Raw genomic sequence first — 19,336 nt, 5'->3', positions numbered from 1 at the left:
TGACTCTTTACTGCATAAAATCAGCAATGTCATGGTACATGTCCACAGAATGCACTGGTACAATACTAGAATCACTCAAACACTTAAATTTTAGCATATTCTCATTTTTTGTTATAGTATGTGCACAAGTGAGACCATCATGCATACCATCTATATGCTCATCATCATGCAAAACACCTAATCTTCTCAACTCCTTCTCTCACTACAAGGGAAGGGGGGAATAGCAATGCCAAGTTCCAATGCAAATAGCAACACAAATAGCGATGATACTCAGACAAAAAAAAAAGCAACCGAAACCCGAGTGTGGCATTTTGCAAAAGAGTTTGCGAAAGAGAGAATGAAAGAAGGAGGGAGAGGGAGATAAAGAGAGAAAGAGAAGGAAGGAGAGCTTCTCCCTGATGCCACCACCGCCGTTGCTGCCGTACCGTTGTTCACGAATAAGAGGAGAAAGTGTATGAAGGGCGAAGAGGAGTTGTCACAAAGAGGAGATAAAGAATCCATCTTTGAGCCTTTGTGGTGAGTACATTGCTCCCTCTTGGTTTTGTTCTTGTTCTTTCTTATTTTCTTTTGTTTGTTTTTGTTGAGAATGAGATGTATTGAGGGAAAAAGAGAGGAAATGAGAGAGGGAGAAGAAGAAAGGAAAAGAAAGAAAGAATGAGAGCGAGAGGGAATAAACATGAAACATAATAAAGAAAGAGAAAGAGAGAGAGGGAGGGAGGGAGAGAGGAGAATGAATGAGAAAACACGAGGGGGTAGAGAAAAACAAAGAGAGACCATAGTCATGCAAGAGGACATTTCATGGTTAAAATCTTGGTGAAAGAAACTCCCTACACCTTGGCACGTCACAAGGGCCATTGCACTTGAGAAGGAGTAACCAAGTCATCACTAATGGGAAGCTCAACTCAACTTACTTGTTTGGACACCTTTAAGAGTGTTTTCAGAGTGCTAGATAGAGGCAAAAGAGATTATGCCAACAATTATGATACGCTCACTTCCAAAGTAAGTTCTAAAGGCTCACTTCATACCTCGAGAAGTAAACTTGAGTAGTCAATGTAAAACTATTCTTATACTCACCTGGAACCATTTGGTGAGAACAACTTGAGTGGAGGTAACACTAATAGTGATAGTCAAGCCCTTGACCCTCATGTAACATCATCATCATGAAGATACTTGAATATGTCATAATTGAATTGGAAGTTTGAGTACCATCATCATGAAGACACTTGCATTTATATTGAATCACATTGATTGTGGAAAACAAAAGCTTAGTTGTGCATAGTGCACATACATACACTTACAAGTTAGTAAAATTGCAAATTTCTAACAAAGGAACACAAGATACATAAAGAAATAAATCAAAAAAAGAAATCACAAAGTACATAAAAATTTTTGAGAAATAGAGAGACCAAATATTGGCTGACTCTAGAAACCCCTACAATCATAGCTTAGACAAAGAAAATACATTGTGAAAAATGGACCTTATCATTAAAAATATTCTAAAGCTTACACACCACGCAAGAGAGACCACATAACTAAATGAGCCTTACTAGCCAACCAAAAATGACAAATTAGGCAACAATCTTTTTAGCACCTAGCATACGACACATCGAACATATGACAAATTTGGAGAGTGAGAGGTGTCTTCCTCAAAAGCCACCACTTCCTTGCCTAAACTAATCACTTATTAAAACCGTAGTCATGCAAGAGGGGGTAGAGAAAAACAAAGAGAGGGAGAGAGAGCGGGAGAGAGGAGAATGAGTGAGAAAACATAAGGGGGCAGTGTCGAAGGGTTTTCGAAAATAAAGTCGCGACCACAAAGGTCTTTGAGAAATTCCAAGATGGAAGATCAAGCAAAGCAAATAATCAAGACGAATATGATGCCAAGTAACAATTGTATTACTGCCAAGATGTTTACAAAATACAAGACGAATTCATCAAATCTTAACAGCCCACTGGTTTTAGGCCACCCGATCTCAAGTAGAAAATTTAACTCTCAAGCTTGTATCTTGATGGGACCTCAAATGGGCTGGCACTGGCTATGGCACTAGCCAGACCTCATGCTCATAACAGACAAACACACCCTCACGGCCTCGCAGACTAAGAGCGTCTATCTACTGCGAAAGGACAAACTGTCCTAAAGCCTAATCTATGCGTTTATAGTTTTGTAGTTTTGTAGTCCAACATTTCCCTTTCTATAAACTCCACAGAGGGAAAACCCATACACATTGGCAATAAATACCACGATAATCACATACATGGGAGGCAACCTCTCGTGAGAAACACCGCGGCCCCACTACAGGTCTCCTACATCGCAGGGATTAGCCCCTTGATGCGCTGCTCAACATCTAAAACAAATGAACAAACTCCACTCTTTCATTTCGAATCCAGGAGATATACCATGTTTCCTTTCCAAATAATCCCCCAAGAAACGAGTGTCAATCCTACGGCTTAGGATGCCTATCCACACTCAAACGTGGGTCATTGTCATTGAAAACAGGTGCTATGCATCTAGGATTTATATTCTGATACCATGATTGTCATGCACATGCAAAGGTGAATGATTTTGAAATGTTCAAACATCATTTTCAAATCAGCAACACGTGCTCGTGCGCAATCAGGTTTTTCCATGCATTTACTAATCCGTTGCGGCGATGAAAGGATAGCACTGAGATAACACTCGTGCTACTATCCTCTTAATTAACATACCACGAACTCTATGACATGATATGCATTAGAAAATCAGCAACAATCAGCACGCAAATCACACCATACAAACATCCCAACCCCCTATGTTTAGGTATTGCTTTCGTTGCATAGGTGTAGACATTCATTTTGTCATGTTTTGATGTATAGAAAGCGATAAATCACAAACTTTGACAAAGAGATCAGGCAAACTGAGGCCAAACCTCATGCTTTGCAACTACCATACATCCACAAACAATTATTATATTTTTCCTTATTTTTCTAAGACGTATTTCTATTTTTTTCCTTATTTTTTCTATTTTCTTGACTTATTTGGCAATAAAAATATGCTATTATTTGGTTTTTCTTATTTTAATCACTTCAGCATACTAACATTCAATTTATCTTCCATATTCCCCCCATGGGAACATATTTTGCCCACTCAAAACAGAAAAACTACCATTTTACCACTAAAAAAACCCCTTTTCGGATTTACGGGAATTAAATAAAGCATGTAAATCATTGAAAAACCAAGACTTTCTGATAAATAACAATTACTCATAATGCACACAGCACACAAACAAATTTTCATCCAATAAGAATATAATTATCATCATAAACTATGAAAAATCCTTCATTTTCTTCATAAAAATGGTCATAACGTGTTTTTACGTAACCCGAGATGCCTTAAACGACTGCATAAACAAAAACGGACCCTCCATTGCTCTCAATCCAATGCTGCTCATCAATCTTCAGCATCTCCATCCATCTTTATCACCATTTCCTTCATTCTCCTTCCCCGATTCCTTCATCAAGATGACACACATGAACAGCCCATAGAGAATAGAGAAAGGGTGGAGAGAGAAAGACTAGAATCTATTCTCTTCATCCACACAACCATTCCACACACGAAAGGTGGTGATAAGATCAGCCAAGAGAGAGAAGTTGCCACCCAATGTCAGTTGCATGGGTTACTTTCAACCCCCAATCATGAGGAAGGATGATGATGGTGAAAAATGAGCCCTGTTCACGTCACCATATCTCACGCTTCATCTCCACAAAAATGCATGAAAAAATTGAGGGGGGGTCCAAGGTCCCAAAGGGCACCCCCCCCTTTGGTCCTAAGTTGTGGCCACCCTTTAAAATCTTGGCCATTTGTTGGCCTCTTCCCCGTTCGAACTCCGATTCGAGCTTTGAAAAGTCTTGGGCATCCATCTTGACATCGTGCATTGAGTGGCAACTCCTAACATCCCGCACGGCAGTCATAAAAATTATAAAAAATCCACAAGTGTCGCTCGGGCGCCTTTTAAAAGTCGTCTTCCACTTAGTGCTTAAAATCGTCCTAGCTGCAACTGCCGCCTTCGATGTTAGATATTTTTTCCCTAAATTTTGGATTTTTGGGCAACTTTAGGCACATCCTAGGCTCAAAACTCCGCTCTCATTGGCGACCACGGGATAGGGCGACTCAGCTCGTCGAATCCCACAACAGATCTGCACAAAACAACCAAAGGAAGCATCAAGCTGATACAAAATAGATACATACTAAAACATAGCACAATGCTCACCCTACCCCCTGACAAAATCAAGGCATGAAATCCACAAGGAGTAGGCCTAGCATAATTTGATAGAAGGTCCGAAGCTAGTAACTAACCAACTGCTCAAGCACGGCCAAACTAAAAAGAACTATCAAAGAGGTCACCCTAAGTGGTGGTCTGAACTACCTACCTAACTAAGGACAACTCAACCAGGAGCTCCTACTAGGGGAGGACTCCTATCATCTGATCAAGAAGTATTTTCTTTTATCACATTTCTTCTTTTAGGTTTCTATTTCCCCCATACTCGGGCATGTAAAAAGGAGGGAGCTGAGCGTAGTGACCCAAGGAGAATAGGGCATCGGCCTCAGGTCCTGTCTCAGTACCCAAGAACCTACCAAGCCCTTGCACGGTGACACTTAATCCTTTTCTGACGATCACTTTTATTTTTCCTCCAACCTTCCTTACTTTATTCTTTTCCAGCGAGACGCCACCCCTAGGAAGACAAGGCATCGGCCTCGGGTCTGACTCGTCCCCAGGAACCTACCAGGCCTTCACAAGGCGATGAGCAATTGCTTACAAATTTTCATTTCTTTTCTTTTCTATTTTTATAGGGGTTAGAACCCCTTTTTACACACCTTTGTATATATTTATTTCTTTTTAAGATATTCAGGGTTTTTTTATTTTCCTCTCTATCATCATCATTTTTCTTCGGCAGGCTTCTCTAACTACCTCACAACTAACAAGAACTCCTAGAACGGCTGCCTAGCACGCTAACAGAACAATGTCACTAAGATTGCTGTCTAAAATAGATCTTTCAATGCCTGGTAATGTCTTTATAGGAGGCAACGACTACTCAGACCTCCCCTCAGACATACCCAACCTAAACCTGGGACTTCATGCCTTGGACGCCGGTCCCCAACAAGAAAAGAAAATCCCCTACAAGTACACAAACACATATAGCATAAAAACACCTTACTCTAAAGGAGAGACATCACCTAGATAGGGCCACGAGAAGCTTCCCGCGACATAGGCTCCTTCCAAGCTCTTTTTCGAACCTATCTAGCACAGGACTAAAACAAGAAACCATTAACCGCACCTGTATTAAACAGACGACTGGTCCTCTTGGCCTAATGAAATAAAGCACTTCACTACGAAAACTGATCGGCCCTCTTGGCCTAATGAAATAAAGCACTTCACTACGAAAACTAATCGGCCCTCTTGGCCTAATGAAATAAAGCACTTCACTACAATAACTAATCGGCCCTCTTGGCCTAATGAAATAAAATAGGATAGCACCTACACATCCCTCCTTGAAATAGTACAGATATACAATAATATGCTCCTTACCAAGGAGGAAAAATAGGGCTCGCAGCCCTAAGCTAAATGCATAAGGTTATGACCCATCCCTCCTGCATATATAGCAAGAGGTGTATGCATAACATGTTGTCTAATCAACCTATGGGTCCAGGATAACAACGGTAGATCGGTCTTAGCTACTCTTTGCATCACCCATATCAACCATCGCCTGCCATACATAGCATGCTTTGATAACATTTTCGACAAGCGACCGGGTCCTATCTCATTATTGATAGCAATATCCAAACTAGGACCACAGTTGAAGAAAATGTCTTCTTCATAAGCCAGATTTTCCAGTGAATCCGCAAATTGATTCCAGTAACATGGAATCAGCTGAAGAGACACGCTCTCAAACTCCTCAAGTAGGGTCATCGTAGTTCGATGATACATACAAAGGATGGGATTCCGCACTGTGTATATCCCATCTAGCTGATTCAAAATCAACTGGGAATCCCCTTTTACTAACAACCGCCGAATACCACCTTGCTTGGCAATATGCAGTCCCATAATCAAGGCTTTATACTCCGCCATATTGTTAGTGAATCCTACCCTGAGATAAGCAGCTAACTTCATCGTAACTCTACGTCGGGGATCTCGGATTACTACTCCAACACTCCCTTTTTTATTAGGGCCCCTGGATGCTCCGTCAAAATATAATGTGTACGCCCACAATGGATTTACACAGCTTGCCATCACGAACTCCTATATTCGTAATTATGATAGTCAAAATTTAGCATACTTAGAGGATGAACTGACGGCTCCATCCCACCTTCTTCATTGAACTCAACAGGGATACTTGTCAACATTCGTAAGCAGTGATGGAAGAAGACTTTGATCTCCCACACAAAGGTTCCGTCTTCTTGCTCAATCACTTTGTATCCTTTGCTCCACCAGATGAGTTTCCCCTGATGGTATCTCTGCTCCAGATATGGTTGCTCCAAATAAGGAATTAACCCCCCCATCAACCGGCTTTAAGCTCTTTTGCAGGTCTCAAATCAGCCCCAGCATGGACCTGCAATGCATTTTTCCTGTATTAGCATACTCAAAAATAATAAGGTTTAATCTTATTAAGATTAAACTTATTTTTAAATTCTACTCCCTGCAGATCAGCTAGTAGAGCCATAGATCTATTTTTCCCTATCTTGACAATCTTGTAAGGGCCATCCCATCTAGGTTCCAGCTTCCCTGGAAAGAACTCCCTACGTGCATCGTAGTACAGAACTAATTGCCCTTTTTTAAAGGTATACTTCTTTGCTTTAAGATCGTGCAACTGCTTCATCCAACGTTTAGCTACCTCCTGATGTAAGAAGCTCTGCAATTTCAGTTCATCCAGGTGGGCTATAGTCGTGAAATGTTCAAAGAGTGAATCCTCATCTCCCAAAGAGTGGTTAATTGAAAACCGTATGGTTGGCAACTTGATTTCGAGGGGTAACACACACTCTTCCCCATAAACTGATTTAAATGGAGTATGGCCGGTAGCTCACTTGAACGTTGTATTGTATGCCCATATCGCCACATACAACTTCCTGTCCCAGTCTCGTTTCTTCTCAAAGGCTATTTTAGACAAGATACCCACAAGCTGCTTATTAGTACTTTCAACTTGCCCGTTGGCTTGCGGATTATAAGGGGTCGTTTTGTTGTGCTTGATTTTCCAAGCTTCAGTCGGGCTTTTAATCACTTTATTCAAAAAATGGGTTCCACGGTTGGACACTAATTCCTTCGGTGGACCGAAACGGCAGATAATCTGCTCTAAAAGGAAACTTGCAGTCTCTTTTGCATTGTCCTACCTCGTTGCCCGTGCTTCTGACCATTTTGTAAAATAATCAGTTGCTACTATAATGTACCTCTTCTGGGTAGTAGACGACGGGGTGATAGGACCCACAAAGTCAATACCCCACTTCTCAAGTGGAAGGATAGCCATGATAGGCGTAAGTGGTCATTTCCTATTCTCTCTGCTGTCATGTCTTTGAGAGGTATCACATCTCTTAACATACTCAAAGGAATCATGGAAGATGGACGGCCACCAATATCCAGCTCTTAAAGCCTTCTGTGCCATCAACCATCCAACGAAGTGCCCTCCACACGCAAAGTCATGGCACTCTTCCAAGATGAAAGGAACCTCGTCAAGCATCACACATTGGCGATAGATATCATCAACACCCTGCCGATATAATGTTCCTACAATCAAGGAAAACTTGAAAGCCTGTTTTTTGATTTTTCTCTTTTCAGATTTTGATAAACCAGCTCCAGTCTCTCCTGTTGATAGATAATGCGTGATAGCAGCATACCAAGATGGAATAGAAGCTGTATCAATTTTAAACATTTCTTCAATATCACTTCCTTTAGCCAAAGTCTCTTTCGGCTCCCCGAAATCCACAAGGCATTCCACAATCCCCTGCAACCTCGGTGGGTTACTCTTAATCTCATAATCAAACTCCTGCAAAGTGATTAACAACTTTGCTAGACGATCAGGCAGTTGTAGCTTGTTCATAAGCAATCTAAGCCCTTCCGCCTTTGTATAGAATACTACCTTCTCATAAAGGATGTAGTGCCTGAATTTTTTAGTCGCAAAGACCATCGCAAGGCACAACTTCTCCATGTAGGTGTAGTTAATTTTTGACATGCCTAATTTTCGACTAGCAAAAGCTATCGGATGATACCACTTTTCCTCCCAGATTTGGGCTAAACAGTAGCTGATACTATGAATGGTGGCTGCTGAAAATATGTAAAATACCTCACCTCTTTTAGGTGCTTTTAAAACTGGTGCTTTTACTACCTCCTATTTCACATCCTCGAAAGCTACCTTACAAGGATCGCTCCATACAAATAGACAACTAAAGGATAATAAGTTTGTTAATGGCAACATCCTTTCTGCCAAGGCATTTATAAACCGTCGAAAGTACCCTATCGATGATAGAGAGCTATGTACCTCTTTCGGAGTGCGTGGTGGACTCATAGCGACTATAACCTTGATCTTTTCAGGGTTAGTTGCTATCCCTACTGAACTGACCACATGGCCTAGCAATAGCCCATAAGGCACTCCAAAGACACACTTCCGTGGGTTAAGAGTGATACAAAATTGCCTGTAGCGCTCAAAGCACTTTCTTAAAATAATCAACATCCTTTCCCTTACAGTGGCTGCCCCCAGATTATCAATAAATACTTTCAACTCATCTGGGGAAATGTTACCAAAGGTCTTGTCTGCTGTTCGTTGCCATGATCAAGGTGCATTGCACAAACCAAAGGCCATCACATGGTATGCAAAAGTACCAAGATAGTAATAAAAGTCATTTTCAACTAGTCCTCTTCTGCAATTGCCATCTGGTTATAACCTGCAAAGCAATCCATAAATGAAATATATTTTCCTACCCGCTAATTGATCCGAAATCTGGTCTATAAATGGCAACGAGTAGTAATCCTTAACCATCTGCTTATTCAGATCTCTAAATTTGTTGCCTAATGAGTTTGTGGAGATTTGTTGCCTAATGAGTGTGTGAGTTTGTTGATCAAGAGAGTATGGAGGTTTTAGGTTCTGACTCATGTTGTGATTTTAGTGTCAGTGTTATTGACTCAGTTGAGTCTTGTGAGTTGGTTGTTGATGTTTTGAGTAGCCATGGAGAGGCTTTTGTTTGTGGTGTTGATGATGTTGTGCTGAGTAGACCTAACCTCATGCTTCTTGATAGTTGTGTAGATGATTGTTTGGTTGTTTTAGGCAACAATGTCGAAGAGAAAAAGCTTTCCTTAACTTCTGTAACTCCTCAAATAGCCCGTCCCTCAATTCGAAAGGCATACGCCTTACTTTTTGACGCAAAGGACGATTGTCTTCTTTTACAGGAATAGTATGAACAGCCAAGCTGGGAGGAATACCTCTCAGCTCATCATAACTCCAAGTAAAGATATCACGGAATTCTTGAATCAAGGACATATAGTCCTCCCTTTCTACTGAACTGAGCATGGAACCTAATTTAATTGGCCGCGAATCATTCAGCGTGCCAAGGTCCAACTCAATCACATCCGCGTCTCTTATCCTATCTTGCGGCTCTATCGGCTCATTTAGAGTTATCTGATAAATATCTTCTGTAGTGGACCCCTCTTTAGATTCATCACTAGATGATGTCTCACTGCCAGATGGATCATCTGTTGTTTCTAATTCAGTAGAGGATAAAGGAGCTCTCTCACTCTGAGGAGACTCAAGGTAAGCATCGACTATTACTCGATTAGCACCTCTACCTAGAACCACTCGACTAGCAGGTATATCAACTTGACAGTCAGTTCGTAAGATCCAAGGCCTACCTAGCAAGACTTGATAGCTAGGACGTCCTACAAATCTTATCACCCTAAAGTCCAAGAAGCATTCTACACTTGCAACTGTGACATGGACTTTAGTAACGCAACCTTCTGGTTGCCTTAGACTATCATTAGACATTCTAAGAAGGGTGGAGCTATCTTTTTGGATGCCTAGACCCAACCTCTCCATCAACTATGAACTCATGATATTGACGGAGGACCCAGTGTCTATGATAGCATGCTCTACTAATATTCCATCCACGTATGTTGGAACCCTAGGGCGATTCTTTTCAGCATGATCAAACCAATCTTCCCCTACTCGTGCTATGCCCAAAGGTTCTATAATATACCCAATACGTAGGATCTTCTTGAATTCCTTGCATACTCTTGGAGATAATTTAATCAACTGTAAGAGGTTTACATCCGGTTTGACTTCGTAAAGAGAACTTGCTAAATCAAAATCATGATAGGTAGCCAAAGCTCTCTTTTCTCGCCACACCATTCTCTCTTTTGGTCTCAGAATCGGCTTTGGTGTTTTTTTAAGCTCTTGCCTTCTTTCTTGGCACTTTCTCATCCTTGTTAGGATCGACTTTCTTGTCAACAGGCCTTAGAGGTCCACCTTCCATGCCAGGACTTAGGACTTGCATCCCCTTGCTTAGGGTTTTTCTCAACCGGTTTTGCATTATCTTTATCAACCTCTTTAGCCTTTTGGCCTCTTGTCACGGCTCGTACTTTAGAGTTTTCAGCGCCATTGACGCATACAGCCTCGATAAGGCTGGCTCCATTGCCTTGTGGCAACTCTTCTTTAGTGGTCTTTCCCCTTTGCAATATTTGTCTCGGTCCATCATTTTACTGGAGGTTACTACCTTGCGCTCTATGATTAACTGGACCTGGCTGTTTACTTCCTTGTTGGAGGAAACTAATCTTACTCCAACAAGGTAGCAACTAAGTGGCCCGACTTTCCACAAATATCAAATTTAACATTTGGACAATTTCTAGGGAAATGTTGTCCGCCACACCACTTACAGCTGAATCTTGAGGGACCACCCTCTTCAGGGCATCGACTCCCTATCAGATTTTGCTGCTTCTTCAAGAAATTAACATCAATAGCTATTTGCCGATATTATTCAGAAATCATGTCAGTGTAGTGCTTCATCATATCCTTAACTTCGCCAATGACATTAGATGCACTCAACTCATATCCTTGATCGTCTATCCGTCGCTCCATTGGCCTAACAATTTGATTGGGCATTGGTTGTTGACTCACAGGAACAACATTAGGGTTCGAAACTTGGCCTCCAAGATTTGGTGGAGCCAACTGACTAGCCATAGGCATAGTCACACTGGGAGGAGCTGGCAGCAAAGGTACATTTTGAACCATGCTTCCCCTCCCATTAGGGTTATTCATAGGCATCCCTTGACTTCCATTTGTCAATGGTAAATTGCCTCTAGGTACTAGGCCCGCATTAAGATTTATTCAAGAGGAGTAGGCCGTTTGTAATCGTGACTCTACTCCTTCTGCCCATGTGATGACGGTGTCTATATAAGCCAAAGCCACACTGCTCAATTGTACCTAAATATTGAAATCCAATCCATGCAAAAAGTATTGCAATTGGGCAGTCGGTGGAATAGGAATGTAAGTTTGTAACTTACGAAACACTTCCTTAAGCTTCTTGGCATAGGCTTTCACATTCTCATGGGGGTCTTGGCACGTTACACCATTCAACACACGCAACCAGTATTGGCCACCTCTTTTAGGGGCATATTCTCCTCGAAAAGCTGCATAAATTTGGTCGATTGTGGTTATGGTTCCAGTCTCTATGCTATGATACCATACCGCAGCCCTTCCTTTTAATGTTATGTTAAAGAACATCATAAGATGTCCCTAATTTTGGATGCGGTAATTAAACATTAATCTCTAGAATTCACAAATGTGAAACTTTGCATCTTCTTCTGCTAACCCATTAAAACTGGGCAAAGGCACTCCTAAAGCTGGCAGATCCGGCGTCCCTGCAAGAATTGCAATGGGTTGTGCCATGACGACAATCGGATTAACAATAGGAGTTTGGACTGATGGAATCACAACCCCACTTGAAGTGGGCTGACTTGGTGGAAGAGAGGAAGAACTTGCACTTCCTCCTACACCTAAAGGACTATGTGCAGCAATTGGGTTACTAATACCACTGCCTCTAATGCGTATCAGGCTACTCCTTTGAGGAGAATAGCGACTTACAATCTCCAACCGTCGTCTAGCCCTCTCAGCACGTTCTGCTTTTTGTATTTCGGCTTGACAGTCCTTTCAGAGGACATAAAGCAACTTTTTGGTCCCTAAAAACCCTAGATTCGAGAACCACCACTTATTGGTAGCTCCCAGCAGACGCACCACTAATGGGACATCAAATGGGCCGGCACTGGCTATGGCACTAGCCGAACCTCATGCTCATAATAGCAAACACACTCTCATGGCCTCGCGGACCAGGAGCGTCTATCTACTGCTAAAGGACAAACTGTCCTAAAGCTAATCTATGCGTTTATAGTTTTGTAACTTTGTAGTCCAACGTTTCCCTTTCTATAAACTCCACAAAGGAAGAACCCATACACGCTGGCAATAAATACCATGATAATCACATACATGGGAGGCAACCTCTCGGTACAAACACTGCGGCCCCACTGTAGCTCTCTTATATCGCAAGGATTAGCCCCTTGATGCGCTGCTCGACATATAAAACAAACGAACAAACTCCACTCTTTCATTTCGAATCCAGGAGATATACCATGTTCCCTTTCCAAATAATCCCCCAAGAAATGAATGTGAATCCTACGGCTTAGGATGCCTATCCACACTCAAATGTGGGTCATTGTCATTGAAAACAGGTGCTATGCATCTAGGGTTTATATTCCGATACCATGATCGTCATGCACATGCAAAGGTGAATGATTTTGAAATGTTCAAACATCATTTTCAAATCAGCAACACGTGCTTGTGCACAATCAGGTTTTTCCATGCATTTACTAACCCGTTGCGGCGATGAAAGGATAGCACCGAGATAACACTCGTGCTACTATCCTCTTAATTAACATACCACGAACTCTATGACATGATATGCATTAGAAAATCAGCAACAATCAGTATGCAAATCACACCATACAAACATCCCAACCCCCTACGTTTAGGTATTGCTTTCATTGCATAAGTGTAGAGGTTCATTTTGTCATGTTTTGATGTATAGAAAGTGATAAATCACAAACTTTGACAAAGAGATCAGACAAACTGAGGCCAAACCTCATGCTTTGCAACTACCATACATCCACAAACAATTATTATATTTTTCCTTATTTTTCCAAGACGTATTTCTATTTTTTTCCTTATTTTTTCTATTTTCTCGACTTATTTGGCAATAAAAATATGCTATTTTTTGGGTTTTCTTATTCTAATCACTTCAGCATACTAACATTCAATTTATCTTCCATATTCCCCCCATGGGAACATATTTTGCCCACTCGAAACAGAAAAACTACCATTTTACCACTAAAAAAAACCCCTTTTCGGGTTTACAAGAATTAAATAAAGCATGTAAATCATTGAAAAACCAGGACTTTCTGATAAATAACAATTACTCATAATGCACACAGCACACAAACAAATTTTCATCCAATAAGAATATAATTATCATCATAAACTATCAAAAATCCTTCATTTTCTTCATAAAAATGGTCATACCGTGTTTTTACGTAACCCGAGATAGCTTGAATGATTGCATAAACAGCAAACAGAGCCTCCATTGCTCTCAATCCAATGCTGCTCATCAATCTTCAGCATCTCCATCCATCTTTATCACCATTTCCTTCATTCTCCTTTCCTGGTTCCTTCATCAAGATGGCACACATGAACATCCCATAGAGAAGAGAGAAAGGGAGGAGAGAGAAAGACTAGAATCTGTTCTCTTCATCCACACAGCCATTCCACGTGCAAAGGGCGGTGATAAGATATCCAAGAGAGAGAAGTTGCCCCCCAATGTCAGTTGCATGGGTTGCTTTCAATCCCCAATCGTGAGGAAGGATGATGATAGTGAAAAATGCGCCCTGTTCATGTCGCCATATCTCACGCTTCATCTCCACAAAAATGCATGAAAAAATTGGGGGGGGGGGGGGGAGGGGGGGTCCAAGGTCCCAAAGGGCACCCCCCCTTTGGTCCTAAGTTGTGGCCACCCTTTCAAATCTTGGCCATTTATTGGCCTCTTTCCCATCCGGACTCCGATTTGAGCTCTGAAAAATCCTGGGCCTCTATCTTAACATCCTGCATTGACTGTCAACTCCTTGTCAAGATTGTGGGAGATAAGGAAGGAGTCTCACTCGTAGCTTTCTTGCTTGCACAATGGGGGAATACACACAAGGGTGGAGGCTGAAAACAGTTTTCCTCTTCTTAGTTGTGTAAGCCAAAAGAACTCTCATACAAAGAAATAGAAGAACCCTATATACGGGTCTCAAACCAAACTCAAATAACTAAGGTGCCATACTAACTGAGCCACGAACTAGAGTAGATAAGGATAGCTATCATGTAGCTATTATTCATGGGCGGTGTACCAACCGCATCTGCAAAACTGACAAGTCGGTGACATAAATACACAACGGTCACCCTGGCGTATCACGAGTGGAGCTCGATATCTCAACACTCCCCCTCGAGCTCAATCCCAATTCCTGCACACCAAGCAGGTCTCTGAACTTGCGCAGCTTCTCTGCGCCCAATGCCTTCGTGAATATGTCAGCTACCTGATCGTCTGTGCTGACATAAACAAGATCAATAAGACCTAGTAAAACCCTCTCCCGCACATAGTGATAATGCACCTCAATGTGCTTTGTTCTAGCATGATAGACTGGGTTATTTGCCAATTGTATACTGCTCATGTTGTCACAATAAATGACAACTGGCCCATCTGTAGAGACTGATGCATATCATAAAGTAGCTTATGCAACCAAGCTACCTCACATGCAGTCATTGTTGCACCCCTGTACTCGGCATCTATGCTCGACAAGGCAACTGTAGGCTGTTTCTTGCTGCTCCAAGTGACTGCAGCACTCCCAAAAGAGAACACATATCCATTGGTAGATCATCTATCAGAAATACTACCAGCCCAATCAGCATCAGTGTATCCATGTAACTGTATCTGAACCCCAGTCTCATAAAATAGTCCATACTGCAATGTGGACTTCACATACCTGAGTATGCGTCTAGCCGCATCCAAATGCGGTTTCCTTGGAGCCTGCATAAACTGACTTACCAATCCAACAGCATAGCTCAAATATGGCCTGGTAATAGTCATATAAATCAAGCTTCCTACTATGCGTCTGTACATAGTAGGGTCTTCTAGAAGCTCACCTGCATCTGCGCTCAGCTTCACATTCTGCTCCAAAGGAACTGAAATAGGCTTACAGCCTGTCATCCCATATTTGGACAGCATGTCCAATCCATACTGCCTCTGCAAGAGCTGTATCCCACTTGGTGATCTAATCACCTCAATGCCCAAGAAATAATGCAGCTCTCCCAAATCCTTCATCTCAAACTTCTGCTTCAATAGCATTTTCACATGAAGGATATCATCATCACTGTCACCTGTCATAATCAAATCATCAACATAAATGACAAATAGCATAATATCTTTCTCTATTTTTCTTACATAAAGTGAGAAATCTGCCTTGGAAATTTGAAAGCCAATAGTGACAAGACACTCTTCTATCTTGTCAGACCATGCTCTAGGTGCTTGCTTCAAGCCATACAAAGCTTTCTTCAACTTGCAAACAAACTCAGGATGAACAGCATGCACATAACCTGGTGGCTGCTCCATATAGACCTCTTCTTGCAAATCACCATGCAAGAAGGCATTCTTTACATCCATCTGATGTAAAGACCATCCCTTTGATGCAGCCATAGCAATGACTGCTCTTACGGTTGCCATCCTTGCAACCGGACTGAATGTTTCTTCATAGTCAATGCCATATGTTTGTGCATACCCCTTGACTACTAATCTTGCCTTGTATCTGTTCACAGAACCATCTGCATTGTGCTTCACCTTATAAACCCTCTTACAGCCAATTGCATTCTTACCTTTAGGCAAAGGTACCAATTCCCATGTAGCATTTGCTTCCAAGGCATCCATTTCTTCATCCATGGCTTTCTCCCATTTTTCTTTTCCCATGGCTTGCTCAAAAGAAGTGGGTTCTAGTTCTTGTATCACTTTGACCATATATGCATAGTGAATGGCTGTAAATCCATTATATTTCAGCCTATCCACAGGATACCTAGATCTCGAAGACCTACGCAAAGTAGGTTCACTCGCAGGTGCTCTCAAAACATCCCTGGTCTTCCTTACTCCAGGTGTAACAATAGAAGAAATATCCAACTCATCATCAATGCTCTGTTCTGAGCCACTGGATTCACCATCCACATAAGAGTGACCTGCATTCACATCAAACATGGGCTGATCAACCTTCTCTTTTCCTTTTTGTGATACCTGTATACCACTATCTGCATTGCTTTGAGAAGATTCTCCTGATCTCAATCTGCCTGTCCATGGCGAAGAATGTGAACCATTGCTAGAGGACGCTCCAGCTCCACTAATATTTTGTGACTGCTACTGTGAATTCTGTGCAGCATTACCATTTTGTGCATCTACATCATCAGTCACATTTACTGGTTTATACCAGCTACTCATCTCATCAAAAACAACATCTCTGCTCACTGTAAACTTACGAGTAGAAGGGTTATAGCATCTATACCCTTTTTGCTGCAGAGAGTAACCAATAAAGATGCACTTCTCAGCTTTCGGATCCAACTTGGATCTCAACTCATCTGGCACATGTACATAGGCAATGCAACCAAAAATTTTCAAATGAGAAATATCTGGTTTCCTACCAGTATGCCTCTCCTCTGGAGTCATTCCATGTATTGCTGCAGTGGGAGTCCTGTTCATTATGTAGACTGCTCTAGCAACTGCTTCAGCCCAATAAAAATCTGGCAGGTCTTTTTCATTGAGCATGGCACGAGACACCTCTCCAATATGTCTGTTTTTTCTTTCTGCAATTCCATTTTGTTGTGGGGTATGACTGCATGAATATTGCTGCTTTATGCCATGCTCCTGCAAGAACCTTGCAAACTCATTTGAGAGGTACTCTCCCCCTCCATCTGACCTTAGGCATTTTATTTGCAGGCATGTTTCTTTTTCAACCATAGCTTTAAGAGTTTTGAAATGCCCAAAAACTTCACTTTTCTTTTTCATAAAATACACCCAAAGTTTTCTGCTATAGTCATCAATAAAAGTAACAAAATAATGACAGCCTCCAAGAGATGCAGCTTTAGTAGTCCACACATCAGAGTGGATTAATTCCAATGGCTTCTTACTCTCTTGAACATGTCTAGGAAATGGTTTCCTTGCCTGTTTTCCAAACTGACAGGCTTCACATACCTTATGCATTTCTGCAACCTTGAATCTAGGCAATCCTGCAACAATATTTTGGGCCTGCATTGATTTAAGTCACTGTACATTAACATGACCAATGCGTTTATGCCAGATATCAATATCTGCAACTACGCTGGTCCCATGTGCAAACATTGCTGCACTCAATTCAGACATGTCTGCATCCAACGTAAACATTCTACCCTTCTTTCCTTTTGCTATCAAGCGACCTTTATTTTTCATATCCTCAACAAAGCATCCATGAGGATTAAATCTGACATGCAAGCCCTGTTCAACCATTTGACCAACAAAAACTAGATTCTTGGTGATATTCGGGACATGAAATACATCGGACAGGTATTTCTTTTTCCCATCCTGCGTAGACAAAGGAAATTTTCCAATCTGCACAATAGGATGTGCAGTATCATCACCAGTCTCCACAAATCCTGGTTTTTCCATTTTCCTTGCATCCTCCATCCATTCTGCATGACATGTCATGTGGTTTGATGCACCTGAGTCAACATACCACACATCGTTGCTTTCTTCTGCACTTGTCACAGAATTGTTCATGTGCTGCACCATAAACAAATGCTCATTTCTGTCATCACCCTGTCTACTAGAAGATGCATAATTTCCTTGTTGCAGTTTTCCATTCATGATGTCATTCTGCTTTTTATAGCAGTCTTTAGCCATATGACCCATTTTACCACAACAGTAGCATTCAACATTACTGTTTGCATTTTGGCCTCTTTGCCATCCACCACGACCTCTTTGGCTCCCCCTGCCTCTAGAGTTACCACGTCCTCCTCCATAGGACTGGTTTTCTTGAGTTTGCTGCATATTCTGATTTCACGGCCTCCAAATTGGCCTCCTCTACCTCTGCCTCTACCTCTTCCAGCATTTGAGTAGAAGACAGTTTCTTTTGAAGTTCCTCCTGAAGAAGATGCACCACAATTTCTCTACTCCTCAGAAATTAGAAGAGCAATCAACTCCTCAAAATCAGGAAATCTTTCACGAACTGAAATGGATGTCCGAAACTGTGCATAATCCTTTCCTAGACCATTCAAGGTCACAGAAACTAAATCATCATCTTCCACTGGCGACCCAATGGAAGCAAGTGCATCTGCAATCTTCTTCACCTTCATGTGGTAGTCATTGATGCTCATATTTTCTCTTTGCACATTGTGCAACTCTTGCTTGAGCTGCATTTTCCTGGCTTGCGCATTTGTGCTATACATCTTTGACAGAGTATCCCATGCCTCCTTTGGCGTACTTGCATCCTGAATATGCACAATCATAGAGTCTGAAATGCTGATAGACAGCCAGTACATAACTTTCCTGGCTCTCTCATGCCATGCTTTGAATGCCTGCATTTGCTGTTGATTGGGAACATCAGGAAGAACTGGTTCTTCTTCATTTCCTGCAACAAATTTCCAATATCCTTTTCCCATAAGGAAATTCGTCATTCTAAACTTCCATGCCTGGAAGTTGTTCTTGTCAAGCTTTTCAGTTACAATCTGTGAAAGAGAATCAGACGCCATTACAGAACACTGCGAAAAATTCTGTCACTACAAAAACTCAGCTTCACCCTCACAAAGGCAAATCTGCAAAACTGGCGAAAGTGGTATTTGACCACACAGTCACTTCCTAGTGACGATTTTGCATAAACAGGAACCAAGGATGATTCTGAAACTCCCAATGTCTCTGCGCACAAGCATACGATGCAATTTCTACAATAACTTTTCACCGACCTGTAGAACAGTGGCTGCACAGCATAAAACTGGGCCTTTTCCTGAGTGTGTGCAGAAAACTTCCGCCTCCAAAACAGGCCCCGAAATGGCCTCAAATCAAAAAAGTTGGGCGCAGCTTGATACAACCCCGCGAGACTCTTGCCTGCTGTGGACTTGTGGCCAACCTGGTCACATCTCCACACATTGCCCGCAAAAACAAGAACAATCAAAGGAGAACGAATCTGATCAAAGGTGTCTTGAGTATGGAATCACTAACATGTATTCGGATTGCCCG

Source organism: Lygodium microphyllum, chromosome 5 (assembly GCF_053477565.2).
Source record: "Lygodium microphyllum isolate KBCC chromosome 5, Lygodium_microphyllum_v1.1.10, whole genome shotgun sequence".
In the NCBI taxonomy this organism is placed as follows: Eukaryota; Viridiplantae; Streptophyta; class Polypodiopsida; order Schizaeales; family Lygodiaceae; genus Lygodium; species Lygodium microphyllum.
The sequence above is the reverse complement of the archived record's forward strand: the minus strand, read 5'-3'. Positions refer to the sequence as shown.